Source organism: Uloborus diversus, chromosome 10, assembly GCF_026930045.1.
Source record: "Uloborus diversus isolate 005 chromosome 10, Udiv.v.3.1, whole genome shotgun sequence".
Taxonomy (NCBI): Eukaryota; Metazoa; Arthropoda; class Arachnida; order Araneae; family Uloboridae; genus Uloborus; species Uloborus diversus.
Genome location: NC_072740.1, coordinates 22,655,148 through 22,681,675, shown reverse-complemented (window position 1 = coordinate 22,681,675; position 26,528 = coordinate 22,655,148). Strand labels below are relative to the sequence as shown.

At 32.5% G+C, this 26,528-nt stretch overlaps 1 protein-coding gene across 1 annotated transcript in view; it reads left to right on the top strand.

Annotated features, from left to right (window-relative positions):
• The first annotated feature begins 1,646 nt into the window (after window positions 1-1,646).
• Window positions 1,647-26,528, top strand: part of LOC129231480 (glutamate-gated chloride channel-like) — a 138,391-nt gene continuing 113,509 nt past the window's right edge. The window contains exon 1 of the mRNA XM_054865809.1: window positions 1,647-1,745. The gene's annotated coding sequence lies outside the window, so the exon portion shown is untranslated. The remainder of the gene's footprint in view (window positions 1,746-26,528) is intronic.

Below are 26,528 nucleotides of genomic sequence, written 5' to 3'. Positions count from 1 at the left end.
CTTAGATAGGTGGTCAACTTACAAGCGTGGTCAACTTTACAGGTTTTACTGTATTTCGCTTATTTTTCCTTCCTCGAGTCCCATTCAGTACTGGGTTCCGTTTACCGTTCTACGAACAACGAGAAAATAGGTTCCTTTTTTATCAGTGCAGCTAGCCCCAGGGTTCTTGTTTTTTTTCCCTTCCTAAGAATTTCATAGTTAAATTGGATTTTACGATTTTAACGTCAAATTTAAGGAATTTTCTTTTTAGTGTAGGAAAATGGTTAAAAATGCAGAAAATGCATGACTCTCAGAGCTAATTGAAAGCTTTGTTTGTAGACATGCCATTTTTACGTCTTGAAATAAGCTTTAAATGCTTGAATAGCCATGAGACGAAGTTCTGTCAATTGTCTCTTAAAATGCATAGTCACCTGACTGTTACAGTAGAATAAAATCGTACTGTTGTTCTGAGGCTTGAACGTCTTACTGTTTCTTTTAGGTGACTGTTTCTTGTAGTCTAAAGTGAAAATGCCAAGGTCCATATTGACCTTCAATGTCATGAAATTCAGAGCCCGTGAAAGTACTTTTCCTTTTTTTTAGGTAAAAACTGCTATTTTTCATCAGTACTGAGTGTAAGACATGCAAATAGAAAACTAATTACTTAAACAATAAATATTATTACCCAAACCATTTCCTAAAACTTCTGCTGACTCTCACTGTCAGTGCATGGACCCAAGAGGTCTCAAAAGTAATAGTTTTTCAACTTCCACAACTAAGTTTGACTAGCCCTACTTAACTGCACTAAAGGTTAGGGGAAAATAACAAAATGTTTCAATTAAGCTACAAAAGAACATGCTGAAATCACAAGAATTACTTTGGATGATGCTCAATTTGCGGACATAATAAAAGATAGAAAGTTATCGATTGAAAAAAATACAAAGTTGGGATCCTGTTTTGAAACTTTTGCAAGTCATAAAAAGAAAATATTAATAATAAAAAAAATAAATAAATAAAAGGGAACAGAAATAATATTTATCTTTCAGAGTTATTAGAAAAAAAACAACAACATTTCAGCGAAATCAAAGATATTTATATTTTAATATCTCTATTTCCTTCAGACTTTTATAATATTTGCATTTTCTATTCTATACTTGATGTCCGGACAATTCCCCGAGACAATATCTCTATCTGAATATAAGTTATGACACCCTTTCGCTAACGATCCCCTCCAGAACCAGAAGCTGCATCCTTCCTTGTATTCGTAAAAGATTAAATTGAATATTGACGTTTTCGGAAAATACCTCAAAATGAATTGGGATCTTCTTAAAATAATTCCAAAAATGCGGGATCAACGGACGCGGTAATAAAAAAAGCTTTAGTCGAAATCCCAAATCAGAGCAAGATAAAAAAAAAAGAACTGTTAGTATCTTCGTTCCCTTAGAACAAACCTCGTCAGCTAACCCTCTTTCCTGTTTCAGAGATTGTGATCTAAAAGTTTGAAAAGTAATATCCTTCTTCTCCCTCTAGTGTAATCCGAGATGACCGTCGCTTTTTTACTTCTTTATTTAGGTTTCTAAGAGTTAACACTACATCAAATGAGGCTGCTTATCTTCTTACGTCACCGACTACTGACCAGCTTGATGTGTTGATATGAGCCAAAGTACGTCAGTTTGTTGTGAACGCTTCCAAATGCGTGTCTTGTAGTTTGAGCTCTAGGATTAGTGGAAAATACCTCAAATAAGCAATGAATTGAACTGAAAAATCAAGTAAGTCAAACTTTTATATTAATTAAGTCGTTTTGAAGATATTTTTCATTTCGGCGAAAACTTTCAATGCAAATTTACTCACGAAAAGGATTTTTAGTGACATCAACTTTTGAAGTGGTAAAATACCAATAGTTTCAAATTTAGGCTGTCATTGAGTGAGGGATATGTATCAATCGGTATTCTGAACACCAAATATGAGTGAGCGAGTTATTTTAAAAAGGTTCAATTCGTATTTTCAACCTTTTGTGAACTGTTTAAAATAAGTAGTTGAATCGTACCTTTTCGATTGTTGATCTTGTAGTTTTAAACCTGTGAAAAATTTAGTTATGATCTAATTACGCATTCACGCTATAGAAGTACACCCAAACCTGATTTTGTGCGGTTTTTTATTGAGCGATCTTTTTTGTGTGATTTTTTTGTTCGAATTTTTTTGTGTGTGTGCGGTATATGAAAATTATTTATAAAACGAGCGGAAATTATTTATGAAACGAGTGCGAGGTAGTATCTTCAAGTGACGGCAGGGGCATCCCGATGGGAAGTCACTGTGACCTCTCAAAATATAATTCCCTTATTTAGGAAATTTTTCGGGAGTCGGCAAAATTATCATCACTTGGTTTATTTTGATTTCGTTTAAATATAACATTTTGGGTTATTTTCTACGTGATACTTTTTTTATGCGATCCCTACCCACTGCATAAAAAAATAATTTTTAACTGTGTTGCGAAAACAACTTTTTATAGCTACTCGTGAAGTTTCGAACAATTTTTTTATGCATTTTTTTTATGCGGTCCTTATCCACCGCATAAAAAATAGGTTTGGATGTACTCGTTTAAAGATATTTAAAAAACATTATAATAATGACAACAAATATAATGATAACAAAACAATTAACTGAAAATTAGTAATAAGCCTTTTTCGAAACAACAGATTTAGATATTAAATACATTTCACTTCTATGCATAAATACTGTATATCGTTTAACAGTATTACAGGGCATCTTGATGGGAACTTGTGGGAGGTCATTGTGACCTCCCAAAATTTTCCTTTTGGACTAATTTTGTCTGATGATTCGTAAAATTTGGAAATAATATTTCAATAATGTCTCTCTTCACCTGATGTTGGTATAAGTGCATGCTTTTATTTTATCAATCGGTAAAATTCGGAGTTTCATTCAGTAAATGGAGACTTTCTCCCTAAGAAAATTTTAGTTCGAGTCGTCTTTGAGTACTTAATGTGAAATTGATAAATAAATTTTTTTTTTAATAAAATTAAATACTTTGTGATCATTTGAATGATAGGGTAGGTACTTCATATATCGTCGCCTCAGAGCAACAGTAAGATATCTAATCCCAGAAATTACACTAAGATATCATACTGTTGCTCTGAGGCGACGATATATCTGATTTCCTTTTCAGAACTTGTGAAATTATTAAAGACTTAAAAAACAATGCTACTTCGAAAAATGTTTTCCATGCATTATTCGTAGGATGTAATCATGTAAAAACATGATTTAAATTGCCTGTATAAATGTTAGAAAAGTATTATGCGAGAGGTGTTAGAATAATGTTTGAATTGTGGTTTTAGGTTTCAAGTTCATTCACTATTTGGAGTTGATTATTTTTCAAGAATTAAGAAATCATTTAATATATTTGAAAGATATTTTTTAATCTTTTCCACCCTTTCGAATGTGCATCACTTATTGGCTATTAATTATATTCATACACTGAAAATATTCTTTTAACCATTTTTTAGGTCTATTAAGCCAAAATTCCTGAAAGTAATCAATAACTCCATGCGTACTACACGTTTTATTACTTATTATAGCATTTTGTAATTTAGGCATTTTGTAGCTTTGCTTTTGTAGTTTTATACAATCCAAAAAAAAAAAAAAAAAAAAAATCTTATAAACTTTGTATACCTAAATAAGCCAGTACCCGCATGAGGTTACAATGGGATTCTACACTATAGGGGAGTAGGGGGCTAGTATGGATAAGGGATTAGTGTGAACATCTGGAATAATTCTATTATTTGTTATTTAAAAATCTCTCTGTTAATTTATGCATAATGACAACACCAACATGCACTTTCATGTGTAGTTTCATGAAAACACCCTTGATAGTTCAGTAGCAAATTACAATAGAAGGTTTTCATAGTGGAAAAGTAAATTTTGGATTTTCTTTTAATCATTAGATTATACTATTTTAATTAATTTTTTCAAGTAAAAAGAGATAATATATCATAAATAAATATATTAAATATATATTTTGATATTCAGTTCTGCTGTGCGTAGTTTTAATTAATGATTAAAAGGCTTAAAAGAAAAAATTGCCCCATGGTGTTAGAGTGGACACACGGTGATGGGACTACTGTGGACACATGGTAATGAGGCTTCTGTGGACTCATGCCCACGCTAATCCCATGATACTTTGAGTAAAAAAAATAAGGAGTTAAATGTAATATATTTTATGTTATTTGCCTGATTAGATTAATTTTAACAAGCATGCATTTAATTACGAAGGATTTTAGGTCCCGTTTTTTCATATTTTAGGTTTCATTCACAAAATAAAATTGATTCTTGTGAAGTGATGAATTCTTTTACAAATGATTTTATTTATTTATTTATCATATTAAATTTTGGGATTTTGTTCTTTAACAATTGCTTCATAAAATGATTTATTGAAAATGATAAAATGTTGATATTTAAAAAGGATTCCGGGTGTTTTTGCACATTTTTAAGCCTTTTTTTTTCACTAAATAAGTTTGCTTATTGAAAGGTGATAAATCAATTTACTAAGGAATTCTGTCATTTTAACACATATTTTATTATTATCTTTTATAATTCAAATTACCAATGACATAAGCCTTAATGACTTTGTGTTTGTCAAGTTCATGGAAATAAAAATAGCATTTTGCACTATGTTGGACGAATAGAGGCCGTATAAAAATCAACTGATTTCATTATGCATTTCTTCTGGGAAAAATGTGAACAAAATCGTTCTTTGAAGCATAGAGAATTATTCTTTTCCACGATGGAATAGATATGTCCCGAACATCGTGAAATGAAATTGTAAGGAAACTACCATCTTGCTAGTAGCACACTAAAAAACTTCCAAAACGTTACTGATTATTTTTGTGGAACGTTGCAGGATTTCATGGGTTTTCATCTATTTCCCCGTAAAATCAACTATCTTCGGAAAAAAGTTTTCTGAATTGCTTCAAGTTGCAGGAATGTAAACTCTTCAATGGTGTGAAAAATATTTTTAGCTACCAGTTTAATGATTAACTGAGTGTATTTATTTAGTATATCGTCTTATACTTGATCACGGTCCGTCCAGGTTGACTAAGCTCTCAATGAAAGATCTCTATATTCTTTAGAAATATTAAATGAAGGTTGTTGATTTTCAGCGGAAAACGTTCTTGGTTTTTGCAAGTGATGTTATTGGCAGAAATTGGGCACATGAGCTGCCATTAATTTCCAGGAACGTTTCTGAATCGTTTTTACAGTGCATGTTCTGCTCTGTATTTCGCATAACATTTAACGTTGATGTCTTTATTTTAGTGCAAACTAGAAATAAATTCTCTTCTGCATTAAAATAGCCTTTTTTTCATCTAAATAAAAGTGAATAGCTTTTCAAACATTTTAATTTGTCTTTTAAATAGCTTATTTACTTTTAGACAATTAATAGCTACGAATTAATATCTTAAACTTTTATTATTAATTAAAATATGCTTTGTTAAGGTTAACATTGGCTAAGGAACATGCTATTTAGGTTAAAACTTATTTATTTATGTTTTTAAATCCACTGTTTACAGTGCTAAAATTAGTATTCTAGCTTGTCAACACTAGCCTCTTAGCTTGTCCACACTAGCCCCATGACACTAGTGTGGACAAAAACAACCTTTTTTGAAACATTTTTTATTAAATGACTGTTTGGCCAAATGTTTTAGTATATCAATTAAAATAAGTGCAAATTATTGTAAAAAATATCAGGTGTATTAAAAACAGCATTTAGTATATGTTTTTTCCAAAAATGCAAAATTTGTCCACACTAGCCCCCTTCTCCCCTACAGAACCTGCATCCAGTAGTGATTACATAGTACGCAATGGCTTAAACGATAATAATTATAAAACAGCAACTAAAAGTTTAGTTAGTCTGTAAAATATTTTGCACAAACTAGTTTTTTTAAATAGAAGTAGGGGAAACTAGGGAGGTTTGACCCATGGAAATTTTTACTATGAAATGGATATTTAGGCAAAATATTAGTCATATTATTAGTTGACCAGTCACACAACAGTATTTTGCAAGGACAAGCCATTTCATAACTATCAGTGGTTTTAAAGAAATTCAGTGTTAAATGATATTGCACCATTCAAGCAAATTTTGAAGATTTTTGAATTTTTTAGATTTTTACCTTCAGTTTTGAGGGAAATTAATTTTAAAAGTATACATGTTTTAGTCACTTTTCTAGCTATATATTGATATGCAGTAGTTTTATATAACTTTAATTTAAGTTGCTAAAAAATAGAGGGAAACAAAAGAAAACTACTTTGGGAGCTTTGACCTAAGCTAATTAGGGAGACTTGACCCAAAGACTACTTTGATGCTTTTTTAAAAATTTGATGTTTTTTTTTATGAATTTTTGTTTATGAATAGCTAAAATATTGCGATTTAGGCCTTAATGATTTTATTTTATTCAATCAATAAGTCTAATGTTGTGAATATGAAGACCTGATCTTTTTTTTAACTTAATGAATAGCTAAAATATTTTGGTTTAATAAATTGCTTTTATTTGACAAAGAACTAAAATACTGATAATCTTTTTCAATAGGGACACTTTTAAAATAGAGACACATCATTAGAATTTCATTACTTACAAGAAAAATTTTTGAGCTTTAAATCTACTCGTAATTAAGACCAGTGGTTCTCAACTTTTCCACTACTGAAGATCACTTGGTACCTTTCTGACTCCTAAGCGGACACCATACGATAGAAACAATATTTTCGCAAATATTATATTAGGTGAAATGTTGTGAATCCAAATGGTTTCTTTAGTAAATTTAACTTCAACTGTAAAAATGACACCATTGGTTGATAATCACTGATTTAGAATACAAAAACCAACCAGCAAACATAACACAATAGCTATTTTACTCGTATCGTAGTATATTTGAGAGCAAATCAGTCAAAAATAGTATTGCGTAAAACCTTAGTTTTCTCCAATGCTGTTTTTTTTGAGATGTGTCATTTCTATTGCCGAGGTACTATAGTGCTGCTCTGGTAAGTTGACCCGTGACATTGAAAATGCTTGCCTCTTTTACAGGTAATTAGAAACGGTAATTGCCGCCGATTTGAGTTGGAATATTTTTGCAAAACGAAAACTCAAATCAGCGTTACCTTTCCCTTTTAACCGAAAAAGAGGTAAACATTGTCAATGTCGGAGGTCAACTTACCAGAGCTGCACTATATGTTTCTATATAGTCCTTGCTTGTTATCGTGCGTCTGGCAGGTTATGTGCGTTCAATCGTTGGCTATATGCGGATTTGTTCGCTTAATTATTTTGTTATTTCATCACGACTTCATTTTATTTTCCTTGCAAAGCATTAACCACGTTTCTCTGAAGAAAAAAACACGCACTTTTAAAATATGAGGCAGTGAGAAGCAAATGGATGTAAGTAGCAAAATTAACAATTTGGAGATAGCCAGTACACATGGTTGGTGAACCTCTCCTCTGTCTTGGGGCAAGAGATGGTACTACTAGCCCTGGTAGTTGCTGCTATACAGCATGATTTAGAAAAAAATCAATAAAAGCATACCTAGGATGTTATCTTTAAACGCGTTTTACTCAAAACTTGAAAATGTCCACTTACATCCCTTTGCTTCTGACAGTCTCATACGAGGCTGTATAGCAGCAACTACCAGGGTTACTAGCATCATCTCTCGCCCCAAGACAGAGCAGAGGTTCACCTACTATGTGTACTCGTGTGTACTGGTTATATCCAAATTTTTAATTTTGCCACTTACATCCTTTGCTTTTTACTGCCTCATATGTCCTTCTATAAATAGGACTTTATAAATTTTCATTATACTGGGAGGATTGAAAAAAAGAAAAAAAAATCTCCCATTTTTCAATTTTATCATATTCGGTAACGCCTGATAATCATTTATCCCTGCGAATATTTGCGTTTCATTCGGTTTACATTTTGATGTAAAATATATTTCCTGCGTGTGTGTGCGTTTTAATTTCTGCAATAAAATATTTTTTTTTCTTCGGGAGAATATCTGAAGTGTTAAAACATGATGTTCACGTAACTCGTTCAGTTAAAATTGAAGACATCTGTTAACTCTTCCTACAAAACACAAGTACGGCTACAGTTGAATAAATAAAAGTTGTGTTTTGCGTGATCAAAGTCATTCGGAAGGAATAAGTTTTCTTTTTCTGGTTGTAGTTGCTGGAAAATGTAAAATTGGTGGAGGAATAACACTAAACTCCAAGCACGAAATGCTAACATAAAGGACGTGCTTTAAGCGTGTTTTAAGTACGTGCTTAAAGCTTTACAGTTACAGTTAAAGAGCCACTAGACTTCAATTGCGAAAATCTGTGTTAGTCAAGAGTTTGTCTTTCTTTTAAAATGTTAGCAGAAATAACTTTCTTGAGAATATGTTTAGAGCTAAATATGATACGTAAAATGAATACTGTTCTCTCAACTACGCTTAACATTTTCATTTCGCTGTTTGATGCTTTCAGGCGCTTCGTTCAATAAGTATAAAAATAGGTGCTAGAAATAAAATTCAAGACCATTTGAGTTTGAAAATTATGACACGATAGCTTACTTTGGGGATTTTTGATTTTCATATGCGAGTATCTATATTTATTAAGAAAATACAGTAAAATCCCGTTGCAACGAACGGGACAGCCTAATTTGTTCGTTGTAAAGGGAATTTCATTGTAATGAAATTAAAACAATGTAATAAAAGTTAAATTGTGACTGAAAATTGCTTCGTTGCAACGAATATTTCGTTGTTCAGGTTACGCTGTAATGAGATTTCACTGTAATATAAACTCAACTGAATGAGAAAATTGATAACTTTTTTTAATGTACATAATTTACTTGTGGAGTAACGAACTGCACAATATACAGTCCGTAGCTAAATTACGCAAGATATTTCTAAGGGTTCAATTCCCTATGGTGCCCTGAGTGTTGTTTCCTTCTCTTGTGTTTTAAATTTTCCCTTTGCTTGTCCGGAGGCAAAGTTGATTAGAACATGGTCCTCTATGTATGTAAGGCTGATTAGCTACTGTATGCGTACATAAAAAACTGAAATTTGTTTTCGGAAAATTAATTTTACTATACAGATGCTTTTGCAAATAAAATAGCAACTTCATTAAAAGTAAAATTATTGTTTTGAAACAATTTTGTAAAGAGTGCATTAAAATTCTAACATTGTATTGAGTCACTATTTGTCAATATCGCACCCGAGCAAAGAAAGTGACACCACTAAAAATTTTGAAAAACGTAATAGCAATTGGATTAAAATCTAAATTTAATGCTCTTTCTTGACACAAAACTGGAACAAAGTTAGCCTACATAAGTGGTGCGTGGAAGCGTAAACGCGATATAATCAATAGTGACATATCATTCAAATTTCATAATTTAGAAGAAAATTTTTCGATCTTTACGCATGCAATATTAATTTAGTCAATAAAAAAATAAACCCAGCAAATATCGCATTATAATTTTGTTGCGTGTATTGTAATATTTGAGACCAAATCACTTCAAACTACTGTTGCGTGAAACCTTGATTTTCTCCATCACTGATTTTTTGAGTAGTGTCACTTTCCTTGCTGGGATGCTGTATGAAATCCCCAATTGGCTGCTGTATGCTGCCGAGATACAAGACGCTGCCCCGTGTCAGAGTTGGGCAAATTTTAATTGCAATGACAGTTAAAGAATAACAATTGATTAATTGGTAAACGTAAACACAACAGCTAAGAATTGATCAATTTTAATTGTGGAAAATTACAATTAACAATTAATTAATTGTTAATTGTAGTTTACTACAGCTACCAATTAATTAATTGTTTTTTGTAATTTACCACAGTTAACTATTAACTAATTGTTAATTGTAGTTTACTACAATTAACAATTGTCAATTGTTTTGTGAATTTTAATTAAAACTAACTCTTAAAAAAATTACTGGTTTTGTATGATATACTCTGCAGGCGACAGGTCTACCTGGGACGTGGACGCTGGGCGGGTACTATATTACTATCTAACAATTTAAATACACATGTTAGAAGCAAATAAAATATCAGTGCACAACAGTAACTTTATTCGAAGCAATAAATTATTTACTGCAGCATATGACTTTTCTCAAGAAATCTTATGGCTCTAGCAAAATTTCCTCAAAAAGGGTATATTTCAATTAAAAATTCAAAAATATTTTTTTCCGTACTAGTATAAGTCCAAAGAACATCCGAGAGAAATTACAGAAATGCATCTTAATTAAACGGTTAAAAAAAAAAAAAAAAAAAAAAAAAAAAAAAAAAACAGAACGATCTCTGACATCTTACGTCCCTTGTTATGTCCTTCTTTCTCACCTCCCTTTTTACGGGCTAAACTATAAAACAATGATTTGCACAAACTTAAAACACTTAATAGAAACACAAACATTTACGTATGGAAAAAACTTGCCAAGACGAGGATAGTTCGCGCGGCGAGCGAGCAATCAGCACTAAACGAAGATACGAAATAGAATAATACTTTGAACTCTGTACCCTGCGCTGTACCTATTGATACATTAAGTTAATTGTTAGTTTTAATTGTTTCATTAAACAATAAAAAAATAATTGCAATTAAATTTACTGTGAGAAGCGTTTAACGTACAATAATCCAATTAATTGCAAAGTACAATTAATATTTTAATTACAATTAATTTAATTGCAATTACTTTTTCAATCAATTAACAAGGCAATTGAAAAAATAATTGAGTAATGCCCAACACTGCCACGTGCTGGTTTTTGTGTATCAAGAACGTGATTAACGGTCACCAGTCGATTTGAGCCTTTGTCTGACGCTATAACCGCCGACAGAGGCCTTCTTCTGCCAATGAGAGGTTTCAGTTGGCGATTTGAGTGCCTGACGCAGGTTAGAATCTGCTGGCCAAAATAAGATCCTTATATAAGGGGAGCTGACTCATCCGGCATTTTGGTTCCAAAGTTGTCGGGGGACAAAATTAGTATTTGTACAAAAGCCTCGTTGCAGAAAACTAGTGTCCAAGCTTTAGATGTGTTGCCAGATTGATGCTTGATTATTTTATTCTGTATCTGAAAACAAATTAAAAGCAAATATGGTGTGAAATTGAGATTCGTTCCAGAAAACATTTCCCGATACACTTTTGTTGAATTTGTAAACTTAGTTAACTTTCTAAAGTTACATTAAGTGATATTTTACTCATCAATATTTTTACGGCATAGCAACCAGCGAATACTGTAAGGTATTTATAAATACTCGAAACAAGGTTGGATCCAAGGCAACGTTGGAACCAAAATGTCGGATAATTCAGTCTGTTCTTTTTCAAGGGGCCACAAAAGCCCTGCACAATGACGCGACTCTGCTGCTTATAACGCGCATTGTAACAAAATTAAGCATTACGGAAACTACCGGACACATGATGCGTTAATAATGCTTCAGTACTCAAAAACTAGCTCATAAATTCCCAAAAGAACTCTAATTATCGTCAACTGAAAAACATTAAACAATTATGATTTATCTCAAGTCACTGCAAAGAAATATCGATATTACTAATAAACTCAAGAAAAAACATCTTTTTACGAGATCATTTCATGTACTTAAATGAAATTTTTGCAAAAAAATTTATGTTAATGACCTTAAATTGATTTTATTGATCTTCAGGAATTCGAACTGTAAAATGCAAACAAACGTTTATTAAATTCACACATGCAGATTAATCATCTGTTCCGTTTATTTTGAACACCAATTAAGACATAAAAAAAGCATTTCGAAGGTATAAAAATCTTAAAATCAGTTGTTCTGAGCAAAATACAATTGATGTTTTTTAACTTTGTCTTTTAACCAAGTAAAAAAATCTCTATCGTAACTTACCTTTTGGTATGAAACTAATATTAACCTCCCAACTAAATTAATTTAAGTCTACATTATGTGATAAAACGTAAAAGTATGTGAAATATAAACTTTTCTTTCCACATTTTGTCCGTTTCTACTTGTGTCATCAGGGCTTTTGAGTACTTGAATCAGTTCTTCCATATAAGATTGTTTTGAATGTTTTTCTTAAACTTATCTATATTATTAAAACCTGTGCTCGTCTGTTTGTGGGTGTCTGTGTTTGTAACCATATATCCCCCGGACTATCAATGTCTACCAGGTCAATACTGATACCTTTGCATGCAGGACATCCAGGGAAAGCCATTCCGCCCTGTCTCACCCCTCTGAACCACAAGGAGCCGGACATCCAGCGAAAAATGCATAAAAGTCATCAATTATCACCTGCTGCAGGCGGCATTGAGCCACCACAGGTGGCAAACGGTGGTTGGCGAACGAAGCGAGCAGGTTGTGGAGCCCCCTACTTGAGACTAGTGGGCATCTTTACCGATCGTATATCATAAAATTTAGCCAAACGTAGTGTTCAAGTGAACTTATTTCGTCACTAAAAAATAACGATATTTTTTTTTTTTTGCATTAAATATATTAACCCTTAACTGGTGAGGATGTTATTCAACTCCAGAAGAATAATACTTTAGCATTCAAACGTTTTGTAATGTTAAAATATATATGACTTTATATGTATATGAATGTCACTTTCTTTACCGCCTCATTTGTATTTATATAAATGAATAATGCAAAAACTATTGGAAAGTTTCCTATTCAAATTCGTTAAATCGTATGGAGTGAGAAGCGTTATGTAGTAGTACACTAAACTTGATCACTAACGTTACAAAAAAAAAAAAAAAAAAAAATTAATTTGAATTTTTGGCATTTTGAATTCAAATTATGTTTTTCGCAATCACGAGCGTGTGTGTTTGTGTAGGCGCACGTGTGTGGGTGCGTATCCGTGTAAGTGTATGTATGCATGTGTGTGAGTGAGTGTTGTGTACGTGCGTGTGCGTGTAGGTGTTCGTGTGTGTGTGCGTGTAGGTGTTCGTGTGTGTGTGTGTGTGTGTGTGTGTAGGCGTTCGTGTGTGTGTGTGTGTGTGTGTGTGTGTGTGTGTGTGTGTAGGCGTTCGTGTGTGTGTGTGTGTGTGTGTGTGTGTGTGTGTGTGTGTAGGCGTTCGTGTGTGTGGGACATGTACGCCACCGCCCAGCAAAAGTGGATTCCGGGGGACAGTGGTCAGGAGCAGCCGCGCCGCCGCCGGTGGACGGTGGTGCTGCAGGCCTGGTCCAAGCTGAAAAAGGAACCGGAACATCAAGGACTGTCAAATGAAAGCAATAAGCAATCGTGATTGCTCAAAAAAAAAAATCAACTCACCAGTTAAGCGTTAAGAGTTTATTATAATATTATAAAATAATCATATTTTTCTTATTGTTATTATGCTACTGTTTTTCTGTTTATGTAAACATGCAAACTGTTCTCAGTAAAGGAATCCTCAAACGTATTTTTACTGTTAATCCTTTGTAAACCGTTTCTCTGATTAGTATATCATAAGTTCTCGACATAGTGTTCCTTTATCCAGCGCAATCGTATGATATAAAACTCCCGAAAACGTTATTAACGATTAGTTTAAGGCTGAGTGACTATTCGAATAAAAAAAAAAATTATTTATAAAATAGGAAAGGAGTGCTACTTAAACATATGAATGGGTCATAAATAAATAACTTTGTGCGGAAAAGTAAATGGTGAGCGTGAAAACATTGTTGAACACCATTTAATTCAATAGGTACCTAGAAGGAGGGCATATGTGCTATCTTTAAAAATCTGACATATACCCTTCTTCTAGATACCTATTTAATTATATCATATTGAACTAATATCTCTTTCTCGTTACTTCAGTCATATGCTCCACTCATTCCTGAAACATGAATATTAAATTGCTTTTAAATTAAAATTTCATCGTATTATCTTAGAATTTTATGATCGAACAAATTTGCTGTACTCTAGGTGGGTGGTTGAGAGTTTATGGCTTAACAAATTTTCTTGGGATTTTAACGTAACTTGAACTATGTGCTGCAAAAGCTTTGTCTTGAATTTTGGTATTCCTGTCGAATCTTAACATAAGTATTACGTTTGACTACTAATAGTTAGTATTATGTTGCTATATAAATTTGATCATATTTCTGAATGATAAAATGTTGATATTTGGGTGTCAGTTGTTTTGGATTTTCAATTTAAATCACTTGTTTACACACGACGTGTATTGTATTATTTGTTAACCAGCGATCAGAAAATGATTACTCAATTGTATTTTTATAAAAAGGTTTATGAAACATTCAGACTTACTTTTTTTAACAGTATATTTTCAAATTAATTGCTCTTTATTCTATATTTATTTTAAAATGTGTTAATGATTTAGTTATATGATATTATTGGCCGTATTTCATCCATTATCGCTCAATATTTTGTAAATAATGGGCTAATATTCATCGCGCTAATAAACGCATTGTATGTTGAAAAACTATATTGTTCAAAAGAACTATAGGAAATTCGAATACAATTTAGTTGAAGGGTGCAATGTATTCTTATTATCTCATCACTGTTAAAGTACTTCCTCGTGTTTCAAGGACTTCAGGAACATGATTATTTCTAATAGCGAGTACTTTAAGGATTCCTGGAATTTCTTAAACAATACCTCAAAAAAAAAAAAAAAAAAAAAAAAAAAAAAAAAAAAATAGCGTAATTAACTGAAGACAAGTATTCAGGTTCACAAGTTTCAGATTTTTAAACTATTGTTCAGAATTTGTTTATTTATTTATTTATTTATGTATTTTTTTTGCATCTGTAACTAGTATTCTTTTTTCCATGGTTCTGTCCTGGAACAGCATTGATCATGAATCACTCCGCCGATACTCCGCCTCACTGTGTCAGGGACAGAGAATGAGAGATCTCTTCCCCGGGTTATCACTAATTCTCAGATAACTTTAAACGATGCTTTTTCCAAAACTATCAACACATTTTATTAGCCATTTTATCGTGAACAACACTATTCTGCACTAAACTAGAAACGAGTTAGTGCGGGAAGTGTTTGCGGACACAACTGTAACAATAGTTTTTTAGCAATCAAGACACAAAAGTTCAACAATTTCAACCGAAGAAGATTTTTTTTATTAAAGCGAAAATTTAAAAAATCGTAACCCTTATTTCGTCGCCTCAGAACAAACAGTACTTAACTGTTGTATGGTACGTACAGAACATCTTACTGTTATTTATAACAGGGTTATAAGTAAGGACAGAACATCTTACTGTTATTTCTGGGATTAGATATCTTACTGTTGCTCTGAGGCAACGATATGTACGTTGCAGAAACTTAATGCAAAATATTTCATAAATTTTCTAAAAATCCATTAAATATGAAATTTGGTTTTACAAGAAATATCTATAAATTTCAAAGATATGAATCGCTACATGGGAGTGATAAACTAAAATTTCGTGGAATTTTACTTCAACACGTGACGCCAAAAATGCGGAGAATGCAATTTTCAATGAAATAGTTTTTCGAACATGCTGAAAAAAACCAAGTTGTCAAAAAAGAATAATTTGTGGTACGCAAAAGGCCAAGTGAAAACATGTTAGGATTAATATAATAGTCAAATGGTTTTTTGAAGATTGCATTAAAAATAAATGATGCAAAAAGTAGATACAACTATTCTTGTGGGGAAACTCCAATTAGAAAAATATATTAGTTTGGTAGAAGTACATGTCATGTAGCTGCGGCGCCACGTTACAGACAAAATTTGTAGCTAAGGGGTGCAACATATGAAATTAGTATTGCTTACTTCCGGCCGTTCAAAAAGCCGTAGGTAGCCTAGTGGATAGGGCTTTGAATTTGGGGAAATTGAAGGGTTTCAGGTTTAGAACCCGCGCGCGATGCCGCTAAATACCACCGAGTACATTCTCGTTACATCCGTGGATCAGAAAATCTTGATGGAGCGTCCTAGCAGTTACCATAGATGCAGTTTCAGGAGTTTCTTTTCACCTCTTCCCTTTCCGATTTATGCCTAAATTGAGACGTTGTTCTGGCCTCTATCGAGGATAACTCTGAATCCTTCCCATTTGGAGGACAGAGTCGCCCCTTTCTGGTTCAAAATTTTACTTGTACTTCGTACTACGCACGAAAGGGGTTTGAGTTTTTCAAGTGGCATTAGCAGCATCAACAACAACATTGCTCATCCGAAGAATAAGGTTGAGCTTTACGCGCTTAATAAATATATAATTCAAACCTTTTTTTGCAAACCGAATCCATTTTCGAGTGAACGTAGTTCGAAAAATGATGTACGGTAAATGAAAATACTACCGTTTCCTGTTTTAGTCTCTAAATTATAAACTGTATTGGATGAAACAGATGCTGATTAAGTGGAACTAATATCAGGTACGTACACAGTTTTAACCAACATTTAAATCAATTATTTGAAGAAATAGTTTCTTATTTCAATGTTTCTACTATATGCAAATAAAAATACTATTTTTAAAAAAATGTTGGTAATTCCATTAAAAGTAGTTAAACAAACATCAGTATTGACATAATCGTTCAAACGAGAGTAAATGTATTGTCCTTTTCTTAACTTGTTGCTGTTTGACGATCTTGATCTGATAACTCAGATGCAAGGAGTAATTACATTTGAAAAGACGCCATCATAGAAATTATTATTGTCATTTTGTTTCTTTTTTCGAAGGCACATACTGAACTGCATGCTTTTCTCGTTTTTTTAAATCCCCCCCCCCCCCAGTTCTAATGTTCTTTTAGTGCAAGTTCATACGCATAGTTAAAATGTTGATGGATTTGTTAACATTATACGGTTAGTCGTAATAAACTATCAAATTCCCTTATCTTAAATCAGTTATTTTCCTTTAAGATGATTTTGCATATTAAACAATTTTACCCAAAATTGTAATTGCATATCGATCACGAAGCTCGCCTTTGGTGCTATATTGCTCCTTTTTCTGACAATTTAAAGTGTTCCTAACTTTTTGAATTATCGAAAATTATTTGTACTCAAAATCTCAAAAGGTTATTTTACCGTCCGTTCTTGAATCCAGCTTCTGTTTTCTCTCACTTAATAATGAGCCTGCAAATCGAGAAAATATCGGAAACTTTAAGAGAACAATAAGAGATTCCACTTCGGTTTGAATAGTGGCGCAAGTAATTGTAACCCTATATCCATGACGTCATTTCAAGCAACGCCCATTTTCAGATGGCTTGATTTTTAATTTGCGTGATTAAAAAAAAGACATTTTTTTTCATTTTTTCCTCAAGCGTTTGCTAGAAATTCGACTTTTAGTTGCTTATGAACAACTTTCAACCATCAGAATACGAAAATTCTACTAGTCGTAACTTTCCAATTGTGTTTTAACTTAAGTTGAAAAAAAGAACACAATGACTTAATATCCATGTATTTAAATTGTTGAATATTTAAGCACCGTTATAAATAAAAAGCCCACTAAGGTAAGTTTTTTATTCCATTGGATACTATATAGAAAACATTAAAAACAAATGCTTATGCATTAGTACAAAGTGTTATTAACAGCGACGTAAGAAACCCTTTATATTAACACCAAACAATACGAAAATAAAATATACGTGTTTCCAAGGAATTGAAATATATGTAAAGCTAGCTGTAAGGTGCAATAAAAATTTTTTTTTTTCAAGTGCTTATTTCTTCTGTAAATTTTGAAAAACTATACTATTTTTTATTATACAATACTTTCTATTAAAATTGTACAGAAAAAAGTCTGTTTTTTACACAATTAATGGTGGATTTTTTTTAACAATGGAATGGACCCCATAATCATAAATAATGCTATAGTATGCATGCATTATGACTGTATAATCATTACACCTTAAGAAATTTTTACTATATTATGAATGCGTTTTTTTTCTCTAAGTGTCAAATAATAAAAATATAAGTTCTATGAGAATGGATTAAAAAAAATAAATAAAAAATAAAGAAAAATACAAGCAGAGCGTTTGGAACTTAATTATTGATGTCCCACAAACACAACTACTTCTAACTCAAAAGTGGCTAGAAAAGTTCAAATGGAAGCACTGGAGTTGCCGTCCCTCCGAATTGAGACTAGATTTGGCGTCCTGTGCCAAATCAAGTGAATTCCCTTTTCCGATATTAAAAGAACACATACAGTAAAACCTGTCTACAGCGATACTGTTGGGACCTAAAAAATATTGTTATAGACAGGTTATCGTTATAGACAGTTTGATTATTCATGCTGCCATTTTGTTGGGACCAAAAAAATACCGTTGTAGACAGGTTTATTACTATAGACAGGTTTCACTGTACCAAGAGCAGGATCTCTTTTACACTGGATTTGAAAAACGATGCTCGAAACTCACACGATTCAATCGAACTGGTTTAAACACGTTAGTGCTGCGTTCATATAAATTCCTAAATACATTAGACGATTATGCGAAAAAATGTTCGGCAAGTACGCCTCTTAAGTTCATTTTATATTTTCCGGCAGTCGGTAACAATAAAAAAAAAAAAAAAAAAAAAAAATGCAATTTTATGTTTTTGATTCTGTAATTTTATTTTTTTATAACATCCTTGTCATACATAAACCTAGTCTAAACTTTATATGGTTTCAATTTACACTTCTCTTGCTGTTTTAAGCTATCAATGATTTCTTTTGTTTAGTACCGCTCAGAATTGATAACATGATGATAAAAAGAAGCCGAAAACACTACACCATTCATTTTATCCCCTTGGAAGTATGTGAATACTTGAAAGCGTGTGAAACGTTTTAGCCTATACGATATCTTAACGGGCGCTGAACTTTGGTACCTTAAAGTCCACCACTCTGAATTACTTTGTATATAATAGGTTGTTGTTTCAAACTTACTGTTTTGAACCTTATCCAAGCCTGTTTTTTTTTAACTTTTTCTAAAAAGTCAAATAAAAGATTTCAAAAGTTTGAAGGTACGCATATGACAGTAATAGTACGGAAATATACGTTTGAAATACCACTTTAGATCTAACAGTTGATGTTTTTTTCAAATTTTTATTTCCATTAGTTATTCATGTTTTTAAAATGTTTGATATTCAGTGTATAAATATAAAATATCTGCTCTAACCAGTAATTTCTTGAATGATAATTGGTGGAACAGCAATTACACATAATAAAGTAAAGTACCGAACTTTAATTTTGAAGTTATGTTCACATCATCATATTACTCGGCAGTTAAATTTTCCTGTTCTACTGAGAGAGATTTCCTTTTTTCCTAATGGAAGATATTTTTATAGCCATCGGCACCATTTATATTTTATTCGACACTTCTACGTGGGACTGTAATTAAACAAAACTGGAACATATAAAAACTCTGGTATAAAACAAAACGCACAAACAAGTTGAAAAATATGGATTATAGTTTTTATAGGAGAGGTTTATGCTCTAGCTTGAATATATTAATTTCGGTTGCGATTTCGTAACATAAAAAATGTTGTAAATATGAGAAATGTCAGTTAAAGGTAGAGGACAGTAATAACAATTCACTTTCAATTTTGAAAACAAATTTCAATTTTATATCTCAATTGTAGACAGTAAGCTCTCGATTATCCGTGAGCCCCGCGGACTTTCACACTTCCAAAAAAAAAAAAAAAGGTTAAACGGCAATGATTAATTGAATGTAGATAAATGCACACATTTGCACTTCATAAATGTAAAATACAGTGGAATATCGATAACTCGATTTTTTTAACTCGAATATTCCTTTATCTCGATGTGTTCGTCGGGTCCTAAACTCTTGAGACTGTTGTAGAAACTTGCCATTGCTCGAACTACCAATAACTTGAGCGTTTAAGCCGGTCCCTTGGGACTTCGAGTTATTGAGAGTTGACTGTATCTACTTTTAAATATTTCTCTTTATTTTTTGTACTCCCTTCTAATGACACCAAGCTTGCCATGGTTACCGAAATATGACTAGTTGAAATCTGATTTTTAGATCTACACTTGAATTTTCTTGAAAGTTATAGCTAGGACTTAAATTTCAAAGTAGCAATAAAATAACTATACATTAATATAATTGAGAGTATATTGTAGATTTTTCGATGTGTGTATTGAAGATTTTCATTTACTTAATTTATTTACTTCTGACTATTTTTGTTTTATCGATACTTTTTATGAAAGCTCTAGGCGAATTAAAAACTTCCCCTGTTTTTACTATTCTTTAATTTGTTTTTATTATTCTTTCAGAAAAGTAGACATTAAATGGCAATAAATTGCATAGTATCAGAAAATGGCAAGTGCCAATGCTTTGTTTAAAAATGTCAGTAACGATATTTATTTTTTCAAAACGTCAAATATGATAATTTGTTTTTGAAAATGTCAAATGACAATACTTAGTTTGAAAAAAATCGATACAGTTTGAAATCGGAAAGCCGCTATTTAGTATAAAAATGGGGATGATAATTCAAATTTGAAATTGACAGTGAAGACAATCTGTTAAAAATGACAATAAAGGGTTTCTATATTTCAAAATAGGGATAACGATATGTGTGTTTGATTTAAAATAAACGCAATGACGATGTTTAGTTTAAGAAATAGTAATTAATGTATTTTATCAAAAACACATAGCCACGAGAATAGTAATTCATTACAGTAAGGTGGACGAAGTTTAGTTTTTGAGTCGTGTGTGTGAGTGTGTTTGTGTGGGGGGGGGGATATTAAATACTCTCAATAACACGAAGTCCCAAGGGACCGGCTAAAACGTTCCGAGTTGTTCATAGTTCGATTTACGGGGAAGTTTCCACAACAGTCTCAGGAGTTTGGGACCCGATGAAAACTTCAAGATGAAGGAAGATTCAAGTTAAAAGCTTCGAGTTATCGAGATTCGACTGTAGTTAACAACCATTATATAATAAATTATTACTGAGTCTTCATCCAAAAAGGGTGACTAATCAGCTAGCTTCTCCATGGGAATAATGAGATGATATTTTTTAAAAATGACTCCATATGAATAGAATCAAACTTAGTGCGCCTGATAACAAAATGCCGCTCTCATAAACTGTTAAAAATATTGATATTACGGTGCTTGAAACAAAGACTTCTGTACGGTGAGTAGGGTTGAAATCGGATCCGTGTTAGTCATGAATGGGTATTCTGTGTGCCACGTGGTATTTGAAAGCTATCCGCATTCAGATGATTGAAATAAGAGACAGCACATTGGTGATTGCCAAAACGCTTTACGATTTATTTTGTTGGGATGCAAAACAGATACTCTCCCTCATTCAAGAGAAGGAGTAAAATTTTCGAGGCAATTTTTAATTTTGGTGGCATTAGATATCTGTTAATCATAGTTTTATCTTTAACTAAAATTGTGCATTTTTATGTCATTCCAGGTCAATCACCTCTCAAAGAGTGAGGAAATATCTTTAGCTAAGTTATAGACCAAAAAGTAAAAACTGTTCTAACATGTCCTGATCTCCCCTATCCATCAAAAAGTATTGAATTATGAAATAAAAAATTTTTTTAATCATGGATTAAGTTAGTTTTGATACTAAGCGTCAAATTTTTCAGTTTCCATCGAGTATTTCTCATTACAAATATCTAAAGATCATTTCAATGGTATGAATTTTTTGAAATTTAACTCTCTTTCTCTCACCTTTTGTACTACCTTCACAATTTTTCAAAAAACAGCGCCATTGTTCGGGACACATTATAACAATAGATTCTTGCTTGAATGAAAGGTAGCTTGGTAAAGATCACTTTAGAAAATTAATTTTTACGTTCAACCATTTTAAACGTTTACAAAACGAACTATGTTTTATAAATCTTATAAGTGAGCAAATATACGGTAAATGATTTTTTTTGTGTCATCAGTCCCCCAAAAAGTCATCAGTTTAGCTTAGAATTCATTATTTCGCTAGTTGCCGTTATGTTTGAGTTTGTAAAGATGAAGGACAGAAGACTTTTGATTTATTTTTCAGTTTTATAGGCACCAGGGGAAAATGTTGTCATGGGAGTGACACTATTACCAGAGTTAACTATGTTCTTCTCTTATTTTTTGTCGCTTTTCCTTTTTTAACTATTAATTCCGCTTTTCTTTCTCTTTTACTTCAGAATTTTTATCCGAATCATTTTTAATAGTTTAGTAACGTAATTTTTTAGTTGACGCTTTTTTCCCAGTATATCTCTCCCTGTTTGCTTCTATTTAATGTTCGTTATGATAGATGAGTTTGAATGAGAAACTAGGACAAAAAAATGAAGAGTTAAAATCGTAAAATGAGTATATATTTCCAGCGGCACAAAATAAAACGCCAGAGGAGTGACGCTAGAGATGTGGCAAAATCAAACATAATCTGCAGAAACACTATAACGCATTCTTTTTACTAGAACTTAAACGCAATCCACGATGTCTGCACACGATAAGCATTGCAATAGTACAAACTTACATTTAGGTAAAACTTGACCACGAAAAGAAGGCGGATGACCTTGAATCGAAACATTATTTGTATCATTTGTAATAGGTAGAATCTGTCAGAAAGCACCGGAAAGTAAGAGGCATGATCTCGCTAGCCTATCTATCCCAAAATAATAAAAAACAACCGATTACAAATGAGACAAATGATGTTTTTGCTTCAAGGTCATCCGCCTTCTTTTCGTAGTCAAGCTATAACGATAAAATATAAAAACATATAGGTACTTACCAGAAGAAATACTGCAACGACTGACACAAGCACGCTTTGTGGCAGTTATAACGAGAACTGATGTAATAGTATTTTAATTTTGATCAAAACAGTTCGCTTGCTTTTAACGTTAGTCTGTATTACGCGGATTATTTACGTTCAAAGAGATCCTTCAGTACTTTAAATATTGAATATCAGTCTTTCAATTTTGCCAAGTGAGGGTGACACTATTCTTCCGTGACGTAAAAAAACACTATTTTTTTTGCATATAAATATACATTTTTCATTGTGTTTTGATAAAATATGTTTTGAGGTTTATTCAGGCGTATGATTTTGTTAAACTACATTATGCCAGGTTATTTAAAAAACGAGTGATGAACGTGTTTGTATAAAAAGTAGAAAAAAGGCAAGCCAGTGGATTATACACTAAAACTATTTTCAGCTGATAGTGCTAAAATGAAACAGTTATCGAGAATTGACTGTGTGCGCCAAACAAAAGACAACATTCTTTATTAATTAAGCGTACAATAAAAGTATAAACTTTGTTTTACCTAAAAAATTTCTATGCGCCGTTGAAATTCAAATAGTGTACATTCACCCAGGTGTTCTATGAGTGAATTCTGAGTCTTATCCGGAGTACAAGAATTATAGTCCAGTTCCTGCCACCTGTCACACTCCACTCAACATGTATCGACGTTCAGAGGCGCCCCGATGGGAGGTCACTGGGACCTGCTAAAATTTTAATTATTCGTTAAATTTGGAGACAATATTGCAAATTTGAGATTCTTTTTTTCTTAAATTCTTAAAATTGTTTTTATCATTCGGTGAAACTGGAGTTTTATTCGGCAAATTGAGAAATTCCCCCTCCCAAAAATTTTAGTTTGGAACGTCCCTGTCGACGTTATTGACTGCACGTGTTATCCATTCATGCAGTTACTTTAAATCAGGTGACAAAAGGGTTAAGAAAACTTGGTATTTTATGTACCCCAAACGAAAGAAAGTACATTAGGACGGTACAATAACGCGAAAGCAGGGGCGCCCCGAACTAAAATTTTTGGGAGGGCAAAAATTCTCAATTTGCAAAATGTAACTTCAAATTTTGATGAATGATGATATTTTGCCGAATGGCACTCCAAATTTCGCCCAATGATGACAATTTTGCGAAATGAAGCTCCAAATTTCGTGGAATGATGATAATATTGCCGATTGGAGCTCAAAATTTTTCCGAATTATGATGATTTTACCGAGTTGTCAAACAAAAGTTGCCGAATAAGGAAATTTTTGGTAGGTCACGGTGACCTCCTCTCGGGACGCCCCTGGTTGATAGCACCAAGTTGAGTAGAGCGTGGAATTAACTGGAATATCACATTGACGTATGCCTTGTGATGGCAAGTGTTCACATTATAGAGCATTTGTAAGATACATCAACGATCCTGTCTTCTTTCAAATATCCTTTTCTTTTGGCTGTATTCCTTTTAGTTTTCTTACTATCGCGCTTCAAAACCCTGAAGGGAATAATGAGTACACTGTTAAAAATTTTCCGGAAAATTTACAGTAATTGTTACTGGCATCCATGTTGCCAGTAACTATTACCGTAAAAATCAAATGTTACTGTAAAATTTTACGGTTTCCTTGGTAGGCCACAGCAACCAGTTGGCGCTGGGATCGCTTATTTCTCCGGTATAAATTACCGTAAAAATCAGCGATGCGTCGGCGGTGCAATTTTACAGTAACAATTACCAGAAAATCTTCCTGAATTTTTAACAGTGTAACCTGTATTATTTAAAATATTTGTAAGCTCAATACGTAAAACAAAACAGACCGTTGCAGTTATTAGGCACGGAGCATCCACAGTGGTAAGTTAGAGCTAACGGAATTTGAACATCTATTCCAGGCATGTATTCCAGAATAAAGGAGCGGTTTCCTTTCAGCCAATCAAAGAGGAAAAGGGCCTTGAGAAGAAGTCAAATTCCCTGAGCGGACAGTTTAAAATTCCAGAATTGTAACTGACTCGCATTTTTCTGAAATATATTTTTAAAAGAAACACACCAGTGCAGAGAAAATACAAAAATAGCTCTGCATTAAAAAAAAAAAATTCTGGTGAAGAAAGTTGTCTTCTCCTTGGGGAAAATTAATGTTAGAAAGTTGTAAAGTGCGGCTTTTTTTCACGTGAATCGATACGGTGGTTGCGCTTGAAGGGTGAATTATTTCTCTTTGGTGTTGACACTAAGAACGCCCAATAAAACAACTGAAATGTTTTAACCCCTTAAATCTATAGCAGTGCTTTTTAAGCACTGCTTAAATCTATAGCAGTGCTTTTTTTGATGATTTTATTAATGTTCTTGCACGTACAGAAATTCTGCAAACCCATTTTGAGAACGCAATCATTTTTAAACGATATTTTAAACTTCTTGTTTTTTATAATACAGTGCACGCCGGATAATTGAATCAGTGGTTAATTGAATCAGCCGCTTTAATGAATCAAATTGTCAAAAACAGAATAAAATCCAGCTTTATTGAATTAGCCGCTTTTTTGAATCAGCCGCTTTATGGAATCAAAACTGGATGGAACAAGTGTGATTCATATGAGCGGCGGCCACTATATAACAATTTGATTATCTAACAGTATACCGTTTGATTGTATCTTGGCAATGCATCGTATCGACATTGACTCAATAGTACTTTCACACTTGCTAAAACCATCTAAAGTGGTATTTGCTTACATATCATCCGGATTTTTAAAGTTTTTTAATAAAACCGAAGGGGGAGGGGGAGAGGGAGGTTTTTTAAAACTAGTTTTCTAACTTAAACGTTTTGCAATCTTTAAATTAAGAATTGATGGGGAAAATATTAATTTACTTTGATTCGTGACATAATTTCGTTTTGTTTGGTGAATAAATTTTGCTTCTATTTATAAATCAATTTCGCTTAAACGACAAGAAAGTATGCACCCCGTAATCACTATTGCTACGCAAGAATTTGATAGTAAAGTATAAGGCAAGTAATCACATCTCGTGTTACGGATTAATTTTGGTGTTTTTATCAGAGTAACTGACCTGTATTTGCATATCAAATAAGGAAAACAATGTCTGCAAAACTCTCACGGACCGATTGATGGGGGTTAGAAAAAAACATGTCATAGCAAATTTTTTGTTTAAGCTACTAAACTCAAAATATTCTAATTTCAGAATCTTGAATTTCGTTTTACGTTCATCATTATAATATTTTCTCTATGCAAGTAAGTAGTAAATGACAAGAAGAAAAGGTACCCCTATTACCCCATGCTTGATGCCACCCCCCGCTTGAGTATACTTAACAATGTGTAGATTGGAGTTTTAGGGGCATTTCTTTTATCGGCGAAAAAACTGGACTAATTTTGTTTTACTATATTCACAACATTAGCTTATATATATATATATATATATATATATATATATATATATATATATATATATATATATATATATATATATATCAGTTCATATTTTTTTCAACAAGAAAAATATAAGGGCAAATAATCAGCAGATTATAAGACTGAAGAAAAATGCTCCCAATAAAATAAAAGGAAAAATTCGTGACATTTAATAAAGCTTTCACGAACGTATTTTTAGCTGTCTTGAGCAAATTCACTCTGAAACTTGCCACCGAAATTACGCAGAAAAAGAACAGTACTGCCAAAATCCATTAAATTTTTTAACTTTTCCGAAAAGTGTAGGTATCTAGAAAAATTGCAAAGAAAGTAAAAAGAGAAAGCGAGTAGGACTTTTCTTAAAAGTTCTTCGATAGGTAATAAATCATAGGACGCCTAGACTCTAGATTGCAAGAATTGAGCAGAAAAAGATTTTAGTAGCTTCATGTAAAAGCGATAGTAAGTGAATTACGAAGATCTGTTGGTTTTAATGGAGATATATTGCTGTTGTTTGTGATCACAGCAGGCAACGAATAGGGAACTTAAT